The following is a 22,541-nucleotide window of genomic DNA, read 5'->3' on the forward strand; positions in this document are numbered from 1 at the left end:
GCTAATCTCTCTTCGTTTTGATTTTTCTTATCTATTTTCAAACCTCTTGACTCGCTGGCCACACCAGGTTTGTTACTCCCACTGCCCCTCAGGGTCTGACACAAGCTCAACAACTCTCTATCAGTCCATTTGCTAAGTCTATTCACCCAATACCCAGATAGAAATTCCTCTTTTCCAAACTTCCGTTAAATTGAATGGTCATAGGTAGGCTGTGCCATTCAGTTGATTCCATGTTGCACCAGTGTGTAATGTTGTGATACTCTATCATCATCAAGAGATTTTGGGTTTTGTTAGGAACAAAAGATATTTATTGATATGAGAAACCTCTAGGTTGCCCTAGAGCAGCGTTTGAGCCCTTACATGCTTACTATATGGCTGCTCGATGATTCTGCCTGAGAAAGGACTCCAACTTCTGCGGTGATCACTTATTCTCAGTTTCTATTGGTCCCTCAAGCTCTGTGACTCATTTTGCTGTAGTGTCTTAAACAGACAGGCACACATCCGCAACACCTATGAGGAGAAATTGAGATTTCTTGGCCTATATTTTCTATATTTTAGAAGAATGGAAAGTAACAATATTGAAATATAGCATTCCTATGGGGCTTGGCAATGTAAATGCTGAGAATATGTTTTTGACTCATATTCAATAAGTCAAAAACTGGGGTTTTTGAACTGGGGTTTTGGCTGGGGAATGTAGAACAAAGGGTCATATCACAGACTAAGGGGCCAGTCATTTATAGCTGAGATGAGGAGAAATATCTTCAAAAGGTTGAGATGCTTTGTACTTTTCCATTCCAGAGAGTCAGTCATTGAGAATATTCAAGACAGAGGCTGATAGATTTCTAGCCATGAAGGTAATTAGGTGGAGTGGGGGATATTGTGGGAAGTTGGAGCTGAGGTAAAAGATCAGCCACAACCCTGTTAAATGGCAGAGTAGGGTCAAAGGGCCAAATGGTCTTCTTCCAATTTCCCCATGTTCTTATAACCCTTAACAACTATAGGTGGGCAGCACTATGACTGTGGGAAATCGCATTTATGATGCAAATACAGAGTATTGCTGTCATACACTGATGGGTGACCTGGTGTATATTTCCAATGCCTTTGAAAATTGGCATCACGGATGGGATTTTACAGGTTCGCTAGGTGAAACTGGAAATTCCAGCCCAAGGCCAACGGAATTTCTGTTGTCAGACCTTCGCCCATTACTATTCTATGGCGGGCGAAGTGGTAAAGTTCCGGCCTGCATGTCAGTGGTGTGACACAAAATGGTTGGTGATTTGTCATCATAGATATGAATTATCCAGTCCAGAGGGCTATGGATGTTGTGGAAGGTCGTTGAGTATATTAAAAATAGACTTCCATTAAAACAGTGCCTTTCATGACTGCAGTGTGCCCAAAACTCTTAACAGCTAAAAAAGAACATTTTGAGATGTCATGTAAAACATTCAAGACTGATGCTGATCGGTTTTTAGTCACAAAGGGAATCTAGAGGTAGGGAGTTGGGGTGGGAAAGTGAAGTAAAAGATCAGCTATGATCTTATTGAATGGCAGAGCAGAGTTGAGAGGCTATATATACTTCTGCTGTTATTTCTTACTCTCGTACATTTTACTACAGCCCTCAGTCATTCACATTGTCTGGAAAACCAGTTGGAAACTAGTATAATCTATTTTCCTGAGACAGGAGGAAACATTGCAGTAAATTTATAGCATGCTGGAGGCTCCTATGCTATAAATGGGATCACGAGTCTTCAACATCATTGCCTTTATTCAGTCCAGTATTACTTTAAACAACAGCAGTTTAAAACAGACAGAGTGATGTGAATGAACATAGAAACATACAAATTAGCAGGAATAGGCCACTGGGCCCCTCGAGTCTGATTGTAACCTCAACTCCACATTCCTGCCTAGCCCCAGTTATCTTTCACCCCCTTGCTTATTAAGAATCTATCTCGTTCTGCTTTAAAAATATTTAAAGATTCTATTTCTGCTATCTTTTAAGGAAGAGACTTCCCAAAGACACACGCCCCTCTGAGGGAAAAATTCTCATCTCTAACTTAGATGGGTGATCCTTTGTTTTTAGACAGTAAGTTCTAGTTCTAGATGTTCCTACAAGAGGAAACATCCTTTTCATGTCCACCCTGTTCAGACCCCTCAGGATTTTGTGTTTCAATCAAGGCACTTCTTACTTTTCTAAACTCTAGTGGATATAAGCCTAGCCTTTCAAACCTTTCCTCATAAGACAACCCTCCCATTCCAGATATTAGCCTAGTAAACCTGTGAATTGCTTCCAGCATGTTTATATCCTTCCTTCAATAAGATGATCAATTCTGTACACAGTACTCCAAGTGTGGTCTCACCAATGTCCTGTATGACTGAAGCATACTCTCCCTATTTTTGTATTCAATACCACTCAGAAGAAAAGATAATATTCTATTAGTTTTCCTAATTATTTGCTGTCCCTGCATACTAGCCTTTCATGATTTATGCACTCGGACACCTAGATCCCTCTGCATCTCAGGGCTCTGCAATCTCTCACCATTTAGATAATCTGCTTTTTTTCACATTTCCATATTATACTCCATTTGCCTGATCTTTATCCACTTACTTCACCTATCTATATCCTTTTGAAGCCTCCACATGTCTTCTTCACAAGCATGTCTCTTGCACGGTTTTGTTAAAGGGAAGTCGTGTCTGACAAATTTACTGGAGTTCTATGAGGATGTGTCTAGGGCGGTGGATAGAGGAGAGCTGGTGGATGTGGTCTTTCTGGATTTTCAGAAGGCGTTTGACAAGGTACCTCACAAGAGGTTATTGCAGAAGGTCAGGGGGCATGGAGTTGGGGGTAGGGTGTTAGCGTGGATAGAGGACTGGTTGTCAAATAGGAGGCAGAGAGTGGGGGTCAATGGGTGCTATTCGGATTGGCGGATGGTGACTAGTGGAGTGCCCCAGGGGTCGGTGCTGGGGCCTCAGCTATTTACCATTTATATAGATGATCTGGAGGAGGGAACCGAGTGTAGGGTGTCGAAATTTGCTGATGACACCAAAATTGGTGGAAAGGCAAATTGTGCGGAGGGTGGGGAGAGTCTACAAAAGGATCTATATAGGCTGGGCGAATGGGCCAGGAAACGGCAAATGGAATTTAATGTTGGCAAGTGCGAGGTGGTCCACTTTGGTAGGAATAATGGTAGGAAGGATTATTACTTACGTGGAGAAAAACTGCAGCAGGTGACGGTGCAGAGGGACCTCGGGGTCCTTGTGCATGAGTCGCAAAAACCCAGCTTGCAGGTGCAGCAGGTGGTCAGGAAGGCGAATGGGATGCTGGCCTTCATAGCGAGGGGGATTGAATATAAAAGTAGGGAGGTCTTGCTGCGGCTGTATAGGGCATTGGTGAGGCCGCAGCTGGAGTACTGTGTGCAGTTTTGGGCGCCGTACTTACGCAAGGATATTTTGGCCTTGGAGGGAGTGCAGAGGAGGTTTACTAGGCTGATGCCGGAGTTGAGGGGGTTGAGCTATGAGGAGAGGCTGAATAGATTAGGCTTGTACTCGTTAGAGTTTAGAAGAATGAGGGGAGATCTCATTGAGACGTATAAGATGATGAATGGGATGGATAGGATAGAGGTGGAGAGACTCTTCCCGCTCAGAAAGGATAGTAGGACTAGGGGGCAGAGCCTCAAGATAAAGGGGGGGCGGTTTAGAACGGAGTTGAGGAGGAACTTCTTCACTCAAAGGGTGGTGAATCTCTGGAATTCTCTGCCCGTTGAAGTGGTGGAGGCTGCCTCGCTAAATATTTTTAAGACGCGGGTTGATGGGTTTTTGATGAAAGGGGGGATTAAGGGTTATGGGGAGAGGGCGGGAATGTGGAACTGAGCCACGACAGATCAGCCATGATCTTATTGAATGGCGGAGCAGGCTCGAAGGGCTAGTTGGCCTACTCCTGCTCCTATTTCTTATGTTCTTATGTTCTTATCTGTCATATAAATTGTAAGATGTTGAGGCCTCAGCACTGAGCTTTATGGCACACCACTCATTACATCTTGACAGCCACAAAATGACTAATTTACATCTACTCTCTGTTTCTTGTTGGCCAATCAATCTTCTACCCATGTCAATATGTCCCCCCCTGACACCATGAGCTTTTATTTTCCACATTAATCTTTGATGTGGCACCTTACCAAATATCTTCTGGAAATCTAAGTCCAATACATCCACTGGTTCTCCTTTATCCACAGCGCATGTTACTTCTTCAAAGAATTAGAATAGATTGGTTAAACATGATTCCCCCGCCCCCCCACAAAACCAAATTGATTCTACCTGATTGCACTTCAATAGACTCAAAGTAATGTCTTTTATAATAGTTTTTAATGTATGATGTTATCTTTACAGAAAGAGCATTACATGCTTGGGACAATTGGGCCTGAATTTTCACAATGACAGAGTCCTTCCTTCAGAAAAAGGGTGAATGCACTTAGAAAATGGATGTCTGAAGCCTCTACACAGCACTGACCATTTCCTTGTGGGGGGAGGGGGAGGACAGGAATGAGGCATGTGCATTTCACGAAGACAGCTGCCTATGCAAATCAGCAGCTGCCTTCACTCAGGTTGTATTTAGTCTCACGGGTCTCTTTTTAAACAAGTAGGTGGACCTGCTAGCAGCAGGTCTGAACTTGGTGCATTTCAGTGTCCCAGAATTGGGAAAAACTCAATCAAACTGCCGTGCTTTAACCAAAGGGTGTAGAGGGGACAAGTTTGCTGAAATTGCAGGTTTCCTTTTGCCATTCCTGATTCACATACCTGGGCAACAGGAAGAGCTATATGCTTGAGAAAGGCATATTTCCACTTTGTGCAAAGGAAAATTAGAAGATGGATGTCACACCCTCACACATAGAGGCCATACAAATCTGTCAATATGCGTAGCTGGAGACCAGAGGAAGGGAAGAAGGCCAAAAGGAATAGGTAGTGATCACTACAGACTTCAGGCTGCAGGTTGTACATTTGGCAACTCAGATGCAAAGAGCCATACCTTTGCTCAAAAAATAGGCTTCCCTCAGATGTATGGTGTTATTGATTGTACCCATCTTACCAAAAAGGCTCCAAATCAATATATGAATACTTTTGTCAACCTTCAACTTACTCAACGAACACAACAACGTCTTCCTTCATATGTGTGCTAAGTTGCCTGGCAACTGCCATGATTCCTTCACTAAGAAGTTGCCAACTCTGTCAGATATTTTAGCCACCAAAATAGATTTGTTCTTGCATTCTAAGGGACAAAAGACTTGATGGGCCAAACGGCATCTTTCTGCACTGTAGGGATTCTGTGATTCTATGAAGAACCTGGAAAATGACCCCCTTCAGGAGCCACCAACGGTGGCTGATGTCCACATATCTGCTGCTAAATCTCTCAACACTGTGCCCCAAAATGTAGCTCCTGAGGCCCCACGTTCCTGTGCACTGATGCATTATCAGCACTTCTCTCCCTCCTCCAATGGAGACTGTGCATTCTAACTGTCTCTGTATCTAACATCTCCTTGTGCAGTCCGGTGCATTGCTCTTCACCATGTCGTGTCAAATCTACACGTGTGCTACATCCCTCCAACATGCTGGTATCTGAATTGACAGAATGTGGGCTAGTCAGATATGACATGGCATTCTTGAACATCTTTCTCTAGATGCCTGAGGGGTGATCTGGCCTGATGGAATTAGTGAGGAAGCAGAGTTGGGGCCTGTGTAACAAAAGGAGTTAATTAGGTATAGAAACAGAAAATGCTGGAAAATCTCAGCACACCTGACAGCATCTGTGGGAAGAGAACAGAGCTACCAGTTTAATTACCTTGATGAAACATTCGCTCTCCACAGATGATGTCAGACATACTAAGATTTTCCAGCATTTTCTGTTTTTGTTTCAGATTCCAGCATTCGCAGTATTTTGCTTTTATTTAATTAGGTATAGCTCTTCTTACTTTGAAATCACACTCTGAGGCACTCCATTGCCTTAACCATGCCTTCACTGCTCTTATGATGCAACCCCATCCTCTCAGTGTCCCATAGTGCTCAGACTGCATGACCTCCACCATTACCACCACATTCCAATGTGATTTCAACACTGCCTTTATTGCCTGGTACCAGTGATTCACCATCACCAGCAGACGGATGCTCAGACACCGTGCAATCCCTATGGCCACCTGTTCAACAGAGCAAATTGCTTTCAGCCAGGCTGACCCCCTCCCAGTCTGGGTCACCTCCTCAGCGTTCCTCACTCTTTTCGACTGCAATGACAACATGACTTTACATTAGCCTGATATAGAGTGCATGGAGGGATATTGCTCTTCAAGGTGTCTGTGCATCACAGTGCTTATTCACATGCATTGTGAACACACCTACAAGCCTCAATGTTAAGGCAAAGGTATGTACCAGGTTTTGCATGTTAACTGCAGCATGTGGATATATGCCTTCTCTGTGTGGATGAACCAAGCTACTCAGCTTACTGGCACACAGCAGGACATTGAACCTATTCCTGCACTGAATCAATGAGTGTTGATGGTCTCCTGCTGTGCACATTGCACTAATAGAATCCAAACATTCTAGGCTGTTATTCAGGGTTTATGGTGACCAACAGAACTTCCCTCTATTGGATTTCTTCCACCAAAACAATGAAGACCCTGGTCAGGAAAGTGTGAGGCAGGGAGAGCCATTTCTTACCCCAAATCTCCACATCCTATCATAAAAATGGAAGGCAAAGAGGGTCCTAAGCCAATTAGATTACAATGATCCCATTCATCTTTGCATACCTACATACATTAATCATTTTCACCATATCATCCATGATTATTGGGAAGGCTCGTTGGAGAGAATGACTCTACACAAACGCTTAGCGATATGGATGTTGTGACTCCAAGGTAGAGTGCTGTGCTTCATAATCTCCGACAGCCTAATTGGTTTCCTCTCTCTTAGTCACATTGTCATGTCATGACGGTGCACAGATGTGAGGGACCTAGTTAAGAGTCAACAGTGTGGGTGCATCCAGATAGCTGCATGGCAAAAGAGTAAGTGGATGGTATAATGATCATGGCACTGTTCATAATTCATCCGTAGAATTCCTGCAGTGCAGACAGAGGCCACTCAGCCCATCAGGTCCACACTGATTCTCCAAAATAACATCTCATCTGGGCCTACCCAGCCTTATCTTTGCAACCCCATGAAAGTAATGGCTAATCCACCTAACCTGCACATCTTTGGATGCTAAGGGTCAATTTAATGTGGCCAATCCACCTAACCTGCACATCTTGGGAGGAAACTGGAGCACCCAGAGGAAACCCATATAGACATGGGGAGAAGGTGAAAATTCCACTCACCCAAGGCCTGAGTCTTGGTAGATAACTACATCACGATAGAATATATCTGTACCATGTATTGGTGGCAAGATGATGCCACCAGTTGAGAACTTACTCCATGTTTTCAGCACAGTTCACTGGGAACATCAACAGCAATGACTTCTCCCCCCTATGGAAATCCCAATAGTTGGACAACATATACAGAGTGTAAACCACTCACCTGAGAAGTCAATGATATCTGCTCTGAGGCACAGGGATTTCACCTTGGACCTCTAAGCTCTCAAATGGGCCTTTCTAAAGACTCTTTCATTTGCGCCATAGTCAACCAAGCCACACTGAGCCTGTGTCTGAACCCTCACTAATTCCAGGGACACTACCCCCTGACTCCTAACATAGCCCACACCCTCAGAACGAAAATCTGCTGTTTGGTGCAATATTTATAGAATTTGGGTTTGAAGATCCAGGAATTCTCCTAACTCCCTGCTTCACAGCACAGAGGAAAATCTAGACCTGAAGAAGTAGGTGTTAACAAGTAAAAGTGGAAAGATAAGGATAAACAAATAGCTTTGACTGAAAAGGCACCTTAATGTGTCCTTGCTTCTCAAGCTTTGATATTCATCCATTGTTCTTATATAGGCAAATGTGACAGCTAATTAGCAAGATCCCACAAACAGCAAATTAGATGAATAACAAGTTGTCATTGGTTGAGGAAGGATTGTTGCCAAAACGCGGAGGGGATTTCATGATTTCGTGATATTTTGTATCCTTCTGGAGACAGCATGTGGTTAGCACTGTTGTCTCACAGCACCTGGGACCTGGATTCAATTCCAGCGTTGGGTGACTGTCTATGTGGACCTGGGTAAAATACTCTTTTGGAGAATCTGTGTAGACTTGATGGGCTGAATGCTCTCTTTCAGCACTGTAGGGATTCTATGGTACCGAATTCAATATCACATCCAAAATACAGCAGCTCTAACAATGCAGCATTTCCTCTGTACCATATTTAAATATTATTAGATGCTAACTCCTGGAGAGGGGTTGAATCGAGAACCTTCTAACTCAGTGGCATCTCTGGCTGAGCCCAGCTATTTGAACTGAGGCAGAATGGTTAGAAAGAAGAGTCAGAGTCTCGGCATGTTGAGCTCTGACGGTCGATCCTTTGGCCACCCTGATCATCATTTCCAGCTTCAATATTGGCTTCTGAGAAGTTGTACTCCTGGGTTGCCAAGGTGCAGATCTGTGTCAAGAGACCCAGGCCAGGAACAATGTGACCCAAAACCTGTGTGGAGTGGCAATCACCACTGGATTGCTACTTTGTTCTTTTTTATTAACCTAGGCCAAATTTTGCACATTTCTCACTCAATTTTCTGACTTGGTCATAAGAACATAAGAAATAGGAGCAGGAGTAGGCCATCTAGCCCTTCGAGCCTGCCCCACCATTCAATAAGATCATGACTGATCTGTCGTGGCTCAGTTCCACTTTCCCGCCCTCTCCCCATAACCCTTAATCCCCTCCCTTATCAAGAACCCATCAACCCGCTTCTTAAAAATATTTAGCGAGGCAGCCTCCACCACTTCAACGGGCAGAGAATTCCAGAGATTCACCACCCTTTGAGTGAAGAAGTTCCTCCTCAACTCCGTTCTAAACCGCCCCCCCCTTTATCTTGAGGCTGTGCCCCCTAGTCCTACTGTCCTTTCTGAGCGGGAAGAGTCTCTCCACCTCTATCCTATCCATCCCATTCATCATCTTATACGTCTCAATGAGATCTCCCCTCATTCTTCTAAACTCTAACGAGTACAAGCCTAGTTTATTCAGCCTCTCCTCATAGTCTAGTGATAAACATGCAATGCAGCCACTACAGAGTAATTCCAGTGCAGAGTTGGGGGAAATGAAGTCACAGTGCCTTCTTATGGCACTAGCTGAGGGGCAGCATGGTGGCACAGTGGTAAACACTGCTGCCACACAGGCCAGGAACCCAGATTCCTTTCTAGCCCTGGGTGACTGCCTGTTTGGAGTTGCACATTCTCCCTATGTCTGCATAGGTTTCCTCCAGGTGCTCCAGTTTCCTCCCAAAGTCCAAAGATGTGCAGATTAGGTAGATTGCCATAGTATATGTGTGGGGCTACAGGGATAGCACGGGGAGAGGCCGTAGGTAGGGTACTGTCTGGCAGAAAGTCAGTGCAAACTTGATGGGCCAAATGGCCTTTTTTGCACCGTAGGGATTCAATGAAATCAGTAAATTTAAAGGTCCCAGCCACTTTGAAAAGCCAGTGAGAAGGTACATGGATAGGCTAAATGGATAAGGGATTAGCGTGATTGGGAGATTCAGGGTGATGGGGGAGGGAGGTGGCAGGGTATTGGTGTCAAGCATCAGAAGGGGCCCAGTGGTTGGGAGCTGGAGGACAGTCAGAAGAGTGAGTATGTAGTAGAGTGGTGGAAGTGTAATTGGTTGTGTGGGCACAGTCAGGTCGTCGGTGGTTTGGATGGTAGTGAAGGGATGAGGTGTGGTCAGGGTTTGGGAGGATAATCAAGGGGTGGTGGGGGGATCAGGTGGTCGGGGGTAGGGAAGACCAGTCAGGAGTCCAGTAGGTGTCAGTTCCGCAGTTGCCCATGACGTGGAAGTAGTTTTAAATATTTTAATTGTTCTTGGTTAACTGTTCTGCTAAGAGAATTGAACCATCCACATCATGGACTTAGATTGGAATTTCGGATGGTTCCCACCGCAGAGTAATTGTTCATTGGAAGTTTAAACTTCCCAAGCATTTCCTATGCAATCCTTGCATGGAGACATCTGGTGGGAGGGACAATGAGGCTGATGGTAACAGGTGGGGGGAGGAATGGGGGGTTGGCAGTTTGTTGCAGTTTCTCTGGGATACAGTCCCCAGGGAATGGAAGTTCTGGTCTCTCATCACAATAAGAAATTTCACAACACGTAGTTAAAGTCCAACAAGTTCTGCTAAGAGAAGTCTGACAGCAGGAAAGAAGATGTTCTTGAGTCAGTTGGTACGTGACCTCAGACTTTTGTATCTTTTTTCCGAAGGAAGAAGGTGGAAGAGAGAATGTTCGGGGTATGTGGTGTCCTTAATTATGCTGGCTGCTTTGCCAAGGCAGCAGGAAGTATAGACAGAGTCAATGGATGGTAAACTGGTTTGTGTGATGGACTGTTGGACTTTAACCTGGTGTTGTAAGACTTCTTAATGTGTTTACCCCAGTCCAACGCCGGCATCTCCACATCGTGACTCTCATCACAAGTGCAGAGTAGCTCCATGACAGCCACTGCACCATTTAGCTTCCCAACATGGTCTGAGAAAGGGAAGTCAAACCCAAATACACAAAGGCAATGCTTTCGGAATTTGCACCACTATATTAGAAAGGATCATCCTAAATTCTGTTCTATGTTTCCTTTGTTAACAACTTTGATGAGAAATAGCCGAACAGCTGCTGATTGACTTGAAGAACTTCGTTTCTAATGCTTATTGACCTTGACCTTGGTGCTTTGTGAGCAATGCTTAGCACGTCTCAGGTTGCTATTGTCCATAATCACCCTTCAGTTTACTTGAGTATGCATGGCACTTAATACATTTCCTTTGCAAGTCCAACGAGTCTGTTATGCCTGCTTTGGTGCTAATAGCTTTGTACTGGCTTCTTGGTCAGCTGTGCAGCATCATTCATTTCTTTCTTGGCCTGAAAGTAAAAATGTGTCAAACATTTAGCAAGCGAAAGACAGACACAGAGTTAATTATCCATCATTTGCTGCTCTGGAAAAGAACAGATGGACACAAGATATATGTACATAAAGGTGGTGGAGCAATAAGTCAATAAATAAGTCAGCGTACAGATTTATTTCAAAATGCAGCATGTGGTTATCACTGTGGAAAAAAACTTGCAGAAAACTACAAAATGAATATCAAATATGTGCCAGCAGATTAAATTACCTACAGCTACAAGACTACCAACATTTGAAGTCCTTGAGAACAGAGTGATGATTAAAAAAACATTTTCTCAAACAATGTTATCAATTATTTACCATAGCTAACAATTAGAAATTCTCATAGTTGTTTGATGCCTGAGATAGATCTTACACAAGTTGGCACTGCTTGGAAGTAAGTGCATACCAAACCCAAAGCAAACCTCACACTGTGTGTACAGCAGAGGATTTCCAAATGCTTATCACTCTCATTTTGAAAAACAGCTTGTGATCACCCTAGCCCCCTCCCATTGTGACGTGACTCCCAGCTCAGCCTTACAGTATTAAAATCAATGAGGCCCTCTACTGACAGTACGGCACCAACTCAGTCATACCACTTGCTGAGAATATAGAATTTCTTCCAATTCATAGAATTTCATAGTATTTCTAAGTGCAGAAGGAGGCCATTGGGACCCATTGAACCTGCATCAACAACAATCCCACCCAGGGCCCATCCCCACAAGCCTATTTATTTACCCTGCTAGTCCCCTCACATTAAGGGGCAACTTAGCACGGTCAATCAACCTAACTTGGACATCTTTGGACTATAGGAGGAAACTGGAGCACTCTGAGGAAACTCACACAGGCACAGAGTGGACATGCAAACTCCACACAGACAGTGACCCAGGGCTGTAATCTGACCCCGGGTCCCGGCCGCTGTGAGGCAGCAGTGTTAACTACTGTGCCATCATGCCGAGCAAACACTGAGAACTGTAGTAAAGAAAACAGGTTAGCTGGTCATTATGATTACATGAGGTAATTTTCCTGCTACACATTTATTTCCTTTGGACTGGTACTGGTTCCGTGAGTCACTGCTACCACTCCATTCAAGAGTGAATCTTTTTCAGATAACTGTATTTTCACCACATTTGAAGAGTAATGAAAGCAACACCACAATTTTCTCACTGATTCTGGCTAACTTTTAATTCTAGATCTTTTGGTCATTTCTTCCATTCAGCTCAATGTTTGAAGGAAAAGTGTGAATGAAATAGTTTAAAGACATGTAATCGATTGATGTTTAAAGTGAATGTTAATGCCATTGTTAATGTCCTCATTTTTCATTGCACATTTCTTTAGTAATGTTTACCCTGTAAAGTAACTTTGTGCTGTCCATCATAGCTCTGCCCACAGAGAGAACATCCAATTTGTCCCTAACCCTTTGTAAATATTGCTCTGTAAACAGCTATCGAACAGCACTAAGTACAATTCATGGCGTCTCACCCAACAGTTTTCACTAGCTTCTTTTGGTAAAGTCCTTGCTACCCCAGCTGAGTCAGTTGTAATTATAAGAGTACCACCAGTGGAGCCATAATTCATGTCCTATCTCTCTATGGTGTAACATATTGTCATTTGTTTCACTGCTAGGAAATTGCTTTCCAAAAGAAAAGTAAATTTCACACGAAGTTGCTCTGTCAATTCTTTTCTCCCTTTCTCTCCACTCTTGAAGATGGTGATTCCTCATTGGGGCACCAATTTCAGTATTTATCTACTGCCTTTTCTGGGATAAGAGTTTGTTTCTGTAAGTCTTAAGAATTAGTATCAACAGGCTACTGGTTTGCAGAGGCACCTTACCATATCCAATCCAAATCTCAGCCAATCTCTGTTGGGTTTGAAATGCAATGAGTTCGACATGTCCTATCTGATTTCTTGTAGTCAAGGGACCTCTACCATGAGGCAATTTCTGTTAGCCGCCATCTTAGCAACAGTTTAATAAAGACTTCTCATTGAGTAGACGTTGCTGAATTCTGTGTTAGCAGTGCCTGTCAGGTGGGACTCAGATGCATGCAAATTTATGCATTGCAGGAGACACACCAGCCAGCTCGGCTTTTCAGAGATTGGGTGTCTTTTTTAAAGATGAGCCCTCTTCTCCCCCACAATGGAAAAGGTGACCCATCCCCACCCGTCCCTGACCAGGGAAGCACCCCAGTCCTCAGCACAGATTGGCATCTATCCTTACTACTGAGAGAATGGGTTACTAACGCCAACACTACTTGGCATGAGAGTGACCGAACAATCCCATGTCAAAAACTCCACTATAGAGTCCTCTGAGGCCCTATCCCCCTCTAGAGCATACCACAGCCCATCCTCAGAAACCCCGACCAGGTCCCGATCCTTGGCAGTGCCAACATTGCACTGCCCCCTGCATTGACACCCTTGCTGTGACAGCCTGATTTGGGGTGTTGAGCTTAGAAAGAAGAGCAATGGGGTACATGCTCTGTCCAGGTGCCCCTCTACCAGGTTGCAGAGGAAAGGTCCCCCAAGGTACCTGGGGGATGGGGGGGGGTCCGAGCTGGGGACAAAGGGTTGACCTCAGCATGCTCCCCTTGGGTGAGTGTCTTATGGCTCAACTTCTTGCCCTGGGAAATCTGAAGATCACTCATGGAATGATGATTTCAGGCTCTTCTCTGTTCAAAATCTTCATTCCTGTCTGTGTACTGTGAAAATGTTTGTAGTGGCCTGGTCACTTAAATCTCCATGCACTCTGGACACCTGGCAGACTTCTAAATCACAGCACCACTCCATTCTGCAGAAGGCATTCCCCTTTCTCTGTCTCAGAATGCATGTGTGAGAAGGCCCATTTGAAGTCCTCTGACTCTCAGAAGTCAATTTCACTGTGTGGGTGGGGGGGTGGGGGTGATGGGTTGGTGGGGAGTAGCTTCCCCTCTCCACAGTGGCTGAATCAGCCCCATTCTTTAAACACTGCATTTTGTTCACGTTTCTGAGCTTTCATAGAAAGCTCAAAACCTTTGAAATTCTTTGAAATCCCTTGAAAACCTTTAAACATTTGTTTTCACTCAATTTCATTCATGGTCCAGTGCCTTTAACTAGCCTTCAATTGGCAGCCTATTGTTTTTAAACAGCATTTTCAAACTCTGCTTATTTATCTTTCCTTCCTGCTTGAATGCATTTGAAGTGTCCCCTCATTGTTTCTAACCTCAATATTGAAAAACATTCTTGCCCTGGTTGACAGCTGCACAACTTCAAAGCAGCTAAGTGCTTTCAGTTCCCCTTTTGTATGAACACTGTGTTTAGCTTCACACATCAGAACCTGCACCAAAGCTTGCCTGGTGCAGCTGTTATTGGACATGAGGCAGGTAGTTCATTTTGAACCCATCTTTAAGCCTGCTGGTGACACATTAAAAAAAAGGGTTTTGCTTCATAATCTGGTTCCAGATCACCCTGGATTTAGTGATAAAGACTAACGAGATTCAACATTCTTGATCAATGCAGGGTAAAAGTCAAAAATGGCAATAAAATGTTGAAATACTTAACCGGGCAGAATCTGAAGAAGACATTCTTAAACAATATCAACTGTACAATTCCATGGTATGACCTTCCTTAAGAATATCAAAAGTTGGACACCTAGAAAACATTCAAACAATGGAAATGTTGCAAAGAAAAACAAAAAGGCAGTCTTAGATGCCGAAGTTACAAAGAAATATGAAGAATCTAGGATTTTCCAGCTTAGAAAGCGGGTATCTGGAAGATATTATTACTGAGTATTATATCAGAATAAGAAAAGTAACCCTAAAATTTTCCTCAAAATAAATTTTGAGAATAGTTCAAAAAAACTGGCAGCATGGTAGCACAGTGGTTAGCACTGCTGCTTCACAGCTCCAGGGACCTGGGTTCGATTCCCGGCTCGGGTCACTGTATGTGGAGTTTGCACGTTCTCCTTGTGTCTGCGTGGCTTTCCTCTGGGTGCTCCTGTTTCCTCCCACAGTCCAAAGATGTGCAGGTTAGGTTGATTGGCCATGCTAAAATTGTCCCTTAGTGTCCTGGGATGCGTAGGTTAGAGGGATTAGCGGGTAAATGTGTAGGGATATGGGGGTAGGGCCTGGGGGGTATTGTGGTCGGTGTAGACTCGATGGGCCGAAGGGCCTCTTTCTGCACTGTAGGGTTCTATGTTCTATGTTCTAAATCACAGATTCAGATAAGTTAAGAGCAAATTCCAAACTGATGTCAAGAAATTCTTCTTCACACAAAGTAATCAGCACATGAAATGGCCTGCTGGGCAGTGTGGTGGAGGCAAAACCCCTGGAATTATTTCAGAATCAATTGTTGCAAAGGGTGGCAATGGGGACTTTCTGATGGATGAAGTAAGATTGGTCAAATAGCTTTCTTCATCTGTTATTATCTCTTGAATGCTCAGCTGGGATGGTCAGAAAAGTTGATAACATATTGCCTCAAGCAGGATTTTGTAGTCAGCTGTAAAAAGGTAAGTACAAAGGTATAGAAAACACGTTGAAGATACCTGGAAGACAATTTAAGATGCTGTTGTTTACTCTTTGGGATCTGGAAGAATTTTACTTCAAAAAACATTGAATGCCATGCAAGCTTTCAGAAACCTCTAAATGTTTAAAGGGAGAAAAATACATTTAACCATAATGAAGAATTTTGTATATCATGTAGCTATGCATTGTTCTGTCCTTTAGACATATTAGTGGCTGTGCAAAATATCCAATATCATTGTCGTAAGTAGGGAATTGTACATGCAGGTTATTGGAAAGCACGTGAGCAGCTAATCCCCAATACCCTAGCCATATTTTCTGTGGTGTCAGACATGAGGTCAGGAAAATTCTCAAGATGATTTCTGGATGCATGTCCCCTGCTGATATTCAACAATCAGGCATTATTGCTGATTTCCACAATTCTTTTTGAATACCTGCAAGTCACATACAAGGGAATCACTTTGCACCAGTGTTGCTGCTCTTAAGAGCAGAACAAAATATAAATGCAATATGGAGATATGAACAGAAGAGCGGCTTTTCCCCCTTCATCTGCTGCACTGATCCTGTTTACCCTGAAACATCGGTAATATAGAAGATATGTATAGGCAGTTTATGACTGGTTTTTACCAAATCTCCTTTACATTACACAGAGATTACAAATCTCCTTTACATTAACAAAATCAATGCAGTAAACATGCATCTGACCATCAGTTTAGAAAATGTCCTCAGGTGAACCAATAGCATCACTGCAAAATGAATAAAACATTTGATAGCTTTAAACAAAGGAAAACTTCTCAAGTGATTTTGACTTACAAATCAAGTAGTCACATCTTCTAAGGCAGAATGTATAAAATATGTAAACATTTCCAAAGGTTTACACTATTAAACTTTTCTAATGATAACTGCAATCCATAGTTTCTTGAGGCAAGCAGGGGAAACAAACAAACTTCTGAGTAGAATCTAGATGTACATTGGAAGTTGAGGGTATGACAACACTTCTATGTATCTGGAGCAGGCCTCAATAACAATAAGATAAATTATAACTTTTTTTTAGCTCTTTCAATATTAATTTTCTGCTCATGATTTACCTCTTTATTCTTGAGGATAGAGAAAGCAGGATTTTTTGATTAATCTACTTTACATAGCATTCAGTATAGTTTGGGCTTCCAATGCGTGTTCTAACTAACATTACATTTTAACCTTGCCAGATTGTTCTTTATGTGGCTCAGACAACAATCTTGGTTGAAGAATTTTAGGCATTATCAAATATAATCCCACAGCACACAATCCATTTCATAATACAGCTTAGCCATCTGTTAAAATGTGGCTATAAGTTACTTTAATGGACAATTTTAGGTCAATCAAGCACTACATTCTGGAATCTTTAACAGCAAGAAGCCTCTCTATTTGAATCCCTGAAACCTGTACAGTTACTGACAGGTTACCTATAAAATAAATCTGATAAAACAAATTGATTTCACCAGAGGATCTGTCAAGCAGGATAATGGATTAACATTTGCATGCTTCACCAGTGCTTTGTATTTCGTTTCATATTGATAAGTAGACACCATAGGCACACTTTGCACCCACGCTGCCACTAATTGCAGGTGTCTGTTTTCTATACTAAGATTTTAGCCTAGGATTTGTCAACTTTGAGAGGCACAACATTCTAACCACATGGCTGTTGATGAGATGTAGTGATTTAAACAAAATATGGGGCTAATTCGACAGCCCTCAAATTCAAGGGTGGCAACTATGATGCTCGATTTCCCTGTGACCATTCAAAGTGCTGTAAACAGCATGTAAACTTGGTCTGAAGCCCAGTAATATATGCCACATGGAATGGCTACATGCTCAGCAGGGGTTTGCACCAATTAAAGCTAGTCTGCATATAGCCAGCCTGCACCTCTTACAGGGAAAATGCATTTTCGTTGTAGTAGGGGTTGAAACTGCTTAGAGAAAAATGGAAGACATGGAGGCAACAATAGATGTGGCACAGCAAGTCAGAAAGCATGACCTAAGGTTTTTCTCCCTCAGGAGGGCCTCCAAATATGTATTGAGAAGGTAGCGGGTGCAAACGACAGCCATGGTCAATGCCAGTGGTACAGCCCCGAGGGCCCGAATGTAGTGCTGAAAGATGTTTAATGAGCAGTCAAGGTCAACAAATGGATCCTTACATTATATATCCTCCCAACTTTGCCTTGAACCTCACACCCTTCTCCATTAACCACATCCTTTCAATCACCCTGCCAGCAATGTATAATCAACCAAACCTCAAACCTTGCATTCATACTACTTCACTTTATCCAAATACGTTGAACACTGTTGGAATCCCCACACTCACATCTCAAAGCTTGCATAGACTGCTAGCTATTCAACAATGGGTGACATGATACTCATCTCATTACATCAAATTCACTGACACAAATCCCTCTCTTTTGCACAATATACTGGGTGGCAGCAGCAGCTAAGTGGCGGGGTAGGCATGGGTTCCACACTCTCATCCACATAGAGTAGATGGTACTGGGAATATTTGGAGTTGCTGAGGGTATGGGGGTGTAAGGGAGGGGGTGGGGTGGACAGGAGTCAGTGTGGTTAGCAGCATTGCTGAGGTCATCAAGGATGGTAGCACCTACTGCACCATCTCAATCGCCACTTCACCTTCATCCTGTCATGTATTCTGTTGTACAAATTACAGATTGGTGGGAGCATTGCTTCCCCATGATCTTGACATCCACCCAACATTCCTTTACCTTACCTTATCCTCCATGATGCATTTCCGCTTTCAGATCCCCAATAACTGGTAGCTGAACAGCCAGTGGTGTAGAAGACTGAAGGGTTAAGAAACACAGGGGTGAATTTTCTCATCTTTTAGTGGTGGGTTCAAAGGCTGCAGAAAAATTGTCATTGTGCTGATATCCCGACATTTTCCTATCTCCTTCTGATTTTTCTAGTGGTGGTTAGCGTGTTATCTCAGAAATTCACGTGACAGCAGCAAGCAACTGAGCTGTTTAGCAAACCAATTAAGGCCCATTTTCCCAAGGAAATGGTTCTTTTCCAGCAACTCATGGATCACAGAGTGTCTAGAACTCAGCAACTTAGAAAAGGCAGTGCACAGCAAGAAGTCATTGAGACTTGAAACTTACATGCATTCAGAACCATAAAGGGCAAAGCTGAGTTCAGCCATAGGCAGAAACATGCCCTTACAGGAATAACCCATTGCCACTGATAGATTCAGGGGGAAGAATTTGCTGCCAGTTCCTGCAGCTTCAGTTGACACCTCAATTTGGCTTTTAAGAACAAGTAGGCTATCTGTACCACTTAATTGACAAATGACCCATTGGGCCTCCTGCTGTGAGCAGGACACATTGGCAGCATTAAGGAAAGAAGGGGCAGAAGCTAATGCTACCGTCATTTAAGTAAGAATTGCACATGCCACCCACCTCGACCTGAGTAGACACAAGCACATCGTGACTTGCAGCCACTGCCCCCAAAATTAGAGCAAATATATTTCTAGCCCATAATACTTTAAAGGGCACAGTACATTCTTAACAATTTGGTTCACCGTAAAGCTATTGCCGCAGAAGTTTTATATTATTATGATGTCTATCAAAATCCATGAGGCTGCCTGACGATGTTTATCACACTGACATAAGAACATAGGAAATAGTAACAGGAACAGACTGAATTGCCCCTCAAGCCTCCTCTACCATTCAATGTGACCATGGCTGATCTTCTCATTCAACTTCAGTTTGTCACCCACACCCTATATCCCTTCACATCATGAGGGATCAAATACCCATCTATCCCAGCTTTAAATGTACTCAACAATGGAGCATCTAAAATCCCCTGGGGTAGACAACTCCAAAGATTCATAAGCCTTTAAGTGAAGGAATTTATTTTTATCTATGTATTCACACTTTTTCCGTGTTCTAGATCCCCAGCCTTTGGTAACAACCTCCCAGTATCTAATCTGTCAAGTCCCTTCGGAACCTTGTATGTTTCAATGAGATCTTTCATTATTTTAAACTCCAAGAATATAGACCAAATTTACTCAGCCTCTCTCATCATTAGGCAATCTTCTCATGCCAGGAATCAAAGTAGTGAAACTTTGAATTCTACTGCTTCCTTAAACATAGAGACCAAAACTGTGCACTCGACACCAGATGTGTATTCATCAAAGCCCTATATGATTGTAGCAAGACTTTATAGCTCTTGAACTTCAATTTCTTTGCTATTTGCTGGCCTGTTCCAAGCTGACTGACTGCTGGCTCCTTTCTGCATCAAGACTCAGTGAGGGCCACTGTAGATTTCATCCCCCATCTTCAAACTACAGAAATCTTCCAGATTCTTGCCCTATCATGAATTCTAAACTGAACTCAAGCCCCAGCCCACATTTTGTTTGGTAAATGATTAACCTGGTATTTTCTCTGCTTAAGTGCAGTCCTCTAACATTCATTTTCTTTGGCTTCCCCAACTCATTGAATTGCAACCTATACCTAGACCAAAACTGCCTCTGTCTATTTCCATACTGAACTGCTGGCTTCTGACAGCAAATACATAAATTAAACAAAAGATTTCTACCCCACATCCAACATAATGATGATTTGGCATGCTCCTGAATGCTCACAAACAAAAACATGAATCGCTTTCCCTTCCATACCACCCTTTGATTCTGTAACCCATATAAATAATTCATTTTGCTAATGGAGTTTTACGACCCTTTCTCCAGACTCCCTGGCTTAGAAATTGATCCCTTATTGTTCAAGTCTTTTTAACTGTCAACTCAGGATAAACACTACCTTATAAATATAATCAGCACCGGCTTGTTTGAGGTTCTTTTATATCAGAGTTGTTTTAATCAGTTTCTCAATGGACGCCCCTGTTTTAAGTTTTAATTTTTGAAACAAAATTATATTCCAAAACCTATGAAATATTAACTAGATTTTCACAACACAGCAAGGTCCCAAAAACAGCAATGTGATGATGACCAGATAATCTGGCTGAGTGACAGAAATATAGGGATAAAAATTGGCCAAAATACCTGGTGTACTTTTCTGCCATGGGATCTTATACATCCATTTCAGAAAGAACAGCAATGCCTCAGTTTAATACCTCATTGAAAAGATAGCTTCAGTATGGCCGTGGAGCATTAGCTTAGACTTTTGTGCTCAGGTCTTTGGAGTGACTCAGCAGTGAAAATGCTACCTACTGAGCCATGGCTGGCACAAGTTAAGAAGCTGGGATGTCAATTCAGTACGGGTGGAAATTAGGAATTATTAATGTCAGAAAGCATGGGGGGTGCAGCTTATATGCCCCCTAACAGTCATTATGGGGTAGTCTTGTGGTGCAGTGGTAGCATCGCCAGCTCTGAGTCAGAAGTTCTAGGTTTGAATCCCATCCTGGGACTTGATGGTTATAGAAGGTGCATTCATAGCATGGCCAAACAAACTGATCAATAAATCCTTAAAATATACATAAAACCACATGAAATAGGGGCAGTAATAGACCATTCAGCCCTTTGTGCCTGCTGCACCATTTAATAAAGTCATGGCCCGATCTAACACTCATTAGGTGGGATTTTATTGCCTTGTTCATCCTAAAACTATAAATCCCCACCCAAGGTCAACGGACCTTCCCATTGCTCCGATTCCCAGGACAGGCGAGGTGTGTTCTGGCCATAATGTCCACTCTTCTGCTTTTTCTGACAGATGGTAAGAGAAGAGAGTCTCCTGATCAGCCAGAATCTGCAGAAGGCAATGAAAAGTCATGTGGTATCATGCCAAGCATAAAATTGGCCAAAACATGAAAGTCCATGGTGATCAGTGCCCTGTTCAGGCATGGTACTTGAAGAGAGAGAGAAAACATAGAGTCACAGGGAGATTTACAGCATGGAAACAGGCCCTTCAGTCTAACTTGTCCATGCCGCCCCTTTTTTTAACCCCGAAGCTAGTCCCAATTGCCCGTATTTGGCCCATATCCCTCTATACCCATTTTACCCAAGTAACTGTCTAAACGCTTTTTAAAAGACAAAATTGTATCCGCCTCTACTATTATCTCTGGTAGCTTGTGCCAGACATTCACCACTCTCGGTGTGAATAAATTGCCTCTCTGGACACTTCTGTATCTCTCCCCCCTCACCTTAAACCCATGCCCTCTAGTTTTGGACTCCTCTACCTCTGGGAAAAGAGATTGACTATGTAGCAGATCTATGTCCCTCATTATTTTATAGACCTGTATAAGGTCACCCCTCAGTCTTCTATGCTCCAGAGGAAAAAGTCCCAGTCTATCCAGCCTCTCCTTATAACTCAGACTATCATGTCCCGGTAGCATCCTAGTAAATCTTTTCTGCACTGTTTCTAGTTTAATAGTATCCTTTCTATAATAGGGTGACCAGAAATGTACACAGTATTCCAAGTGTGGCCTTATCAATGTCTTGTACAACTTCAACAAGTTGTCCCAACTCCATTGTTGGTTACATTGTTGAATACAAAGAACAAAGAACAACACAGCACGGGAAACAGGCCCTTCGGCCCAACGAGCCCGCGCCGCCATCCCACTGTCTCAGTGACCTATTCATGATTTTAGTCTACGCCTAATGTGCGAGGATCAGGGAGGTCCAATTTAGGGACAATTTAGTACCCAATCAATCAGCCTAAAAGCACATCTTTGGGGATGTGGGAGGAAACCGGAGCACCCGGAGGAAACCCACGCAACCACGGGGAGAACGTGCAAACTCCCACAGACACAGGCCCAAATCCATGTGTCCGCACAGCAACAGAGATAGTCTCTGAGCTGTCATGTTGCCCTCGAGATGGTCCAGTTTAAGCACACTAACGACATGAAGCAATAGGCAACTCCCGAAGCAACGTCCAAGAGCAGCCCACTACAACCTGCCGCATGCATGCCCCTTGCTGGACTTAAATGCCTGTGGAGACAAAAAAATTCATTATTAAACAGGCAAAGACTGTAACATCCCTGAGGCAAAACGTAATCCCAAGCCTACAATG

At 43.1% G+C, this 22,541-nt stretch overlaps 1 long non-coding RNA gene across 1 annotated transcript; it reads right to left on the reverse strand.

Annotated features, from left to right (window-relative positions):
* Positions 1 to 10,718: 10,718 nt before the first annotated feature.
* On the reverse strand, positions 10,719 to 11,448 carry LOC145347010 (uncharacterized). Its single transcript, XR_013887756.1, has 2 exons — positions 11,360 to 11,448; positions 10,719 to 11,016 (listed from the first exon to the last, which is right to left on the reverse strand). It is a non-coding gene; the product is annotated as an uncharacterized LOC145347010 (long non-coding RNA).
* Between the last annotated feature and the right edge of the window lie 11,093 nt (positions 11,449 to 22,541).

The sequence above is a fragment of the Carcharhinus amblyrhynchos genome, chromosome 8, assembly GCF_965287045.1.
Source record: "Carcharhinus amblyrhynchos chromosome 8, sCarAmb.v2.hapA, whole genome shotgun sequence".
Taxonomy (NCBI): domain Eukaryota; kingdom Metazoa; phylum Chordata; class Chondrichthyes; order Carcharhiniformes; family Carcharhinidae; genus Carcharhinus; species Carcharhinus amblyrhynchos.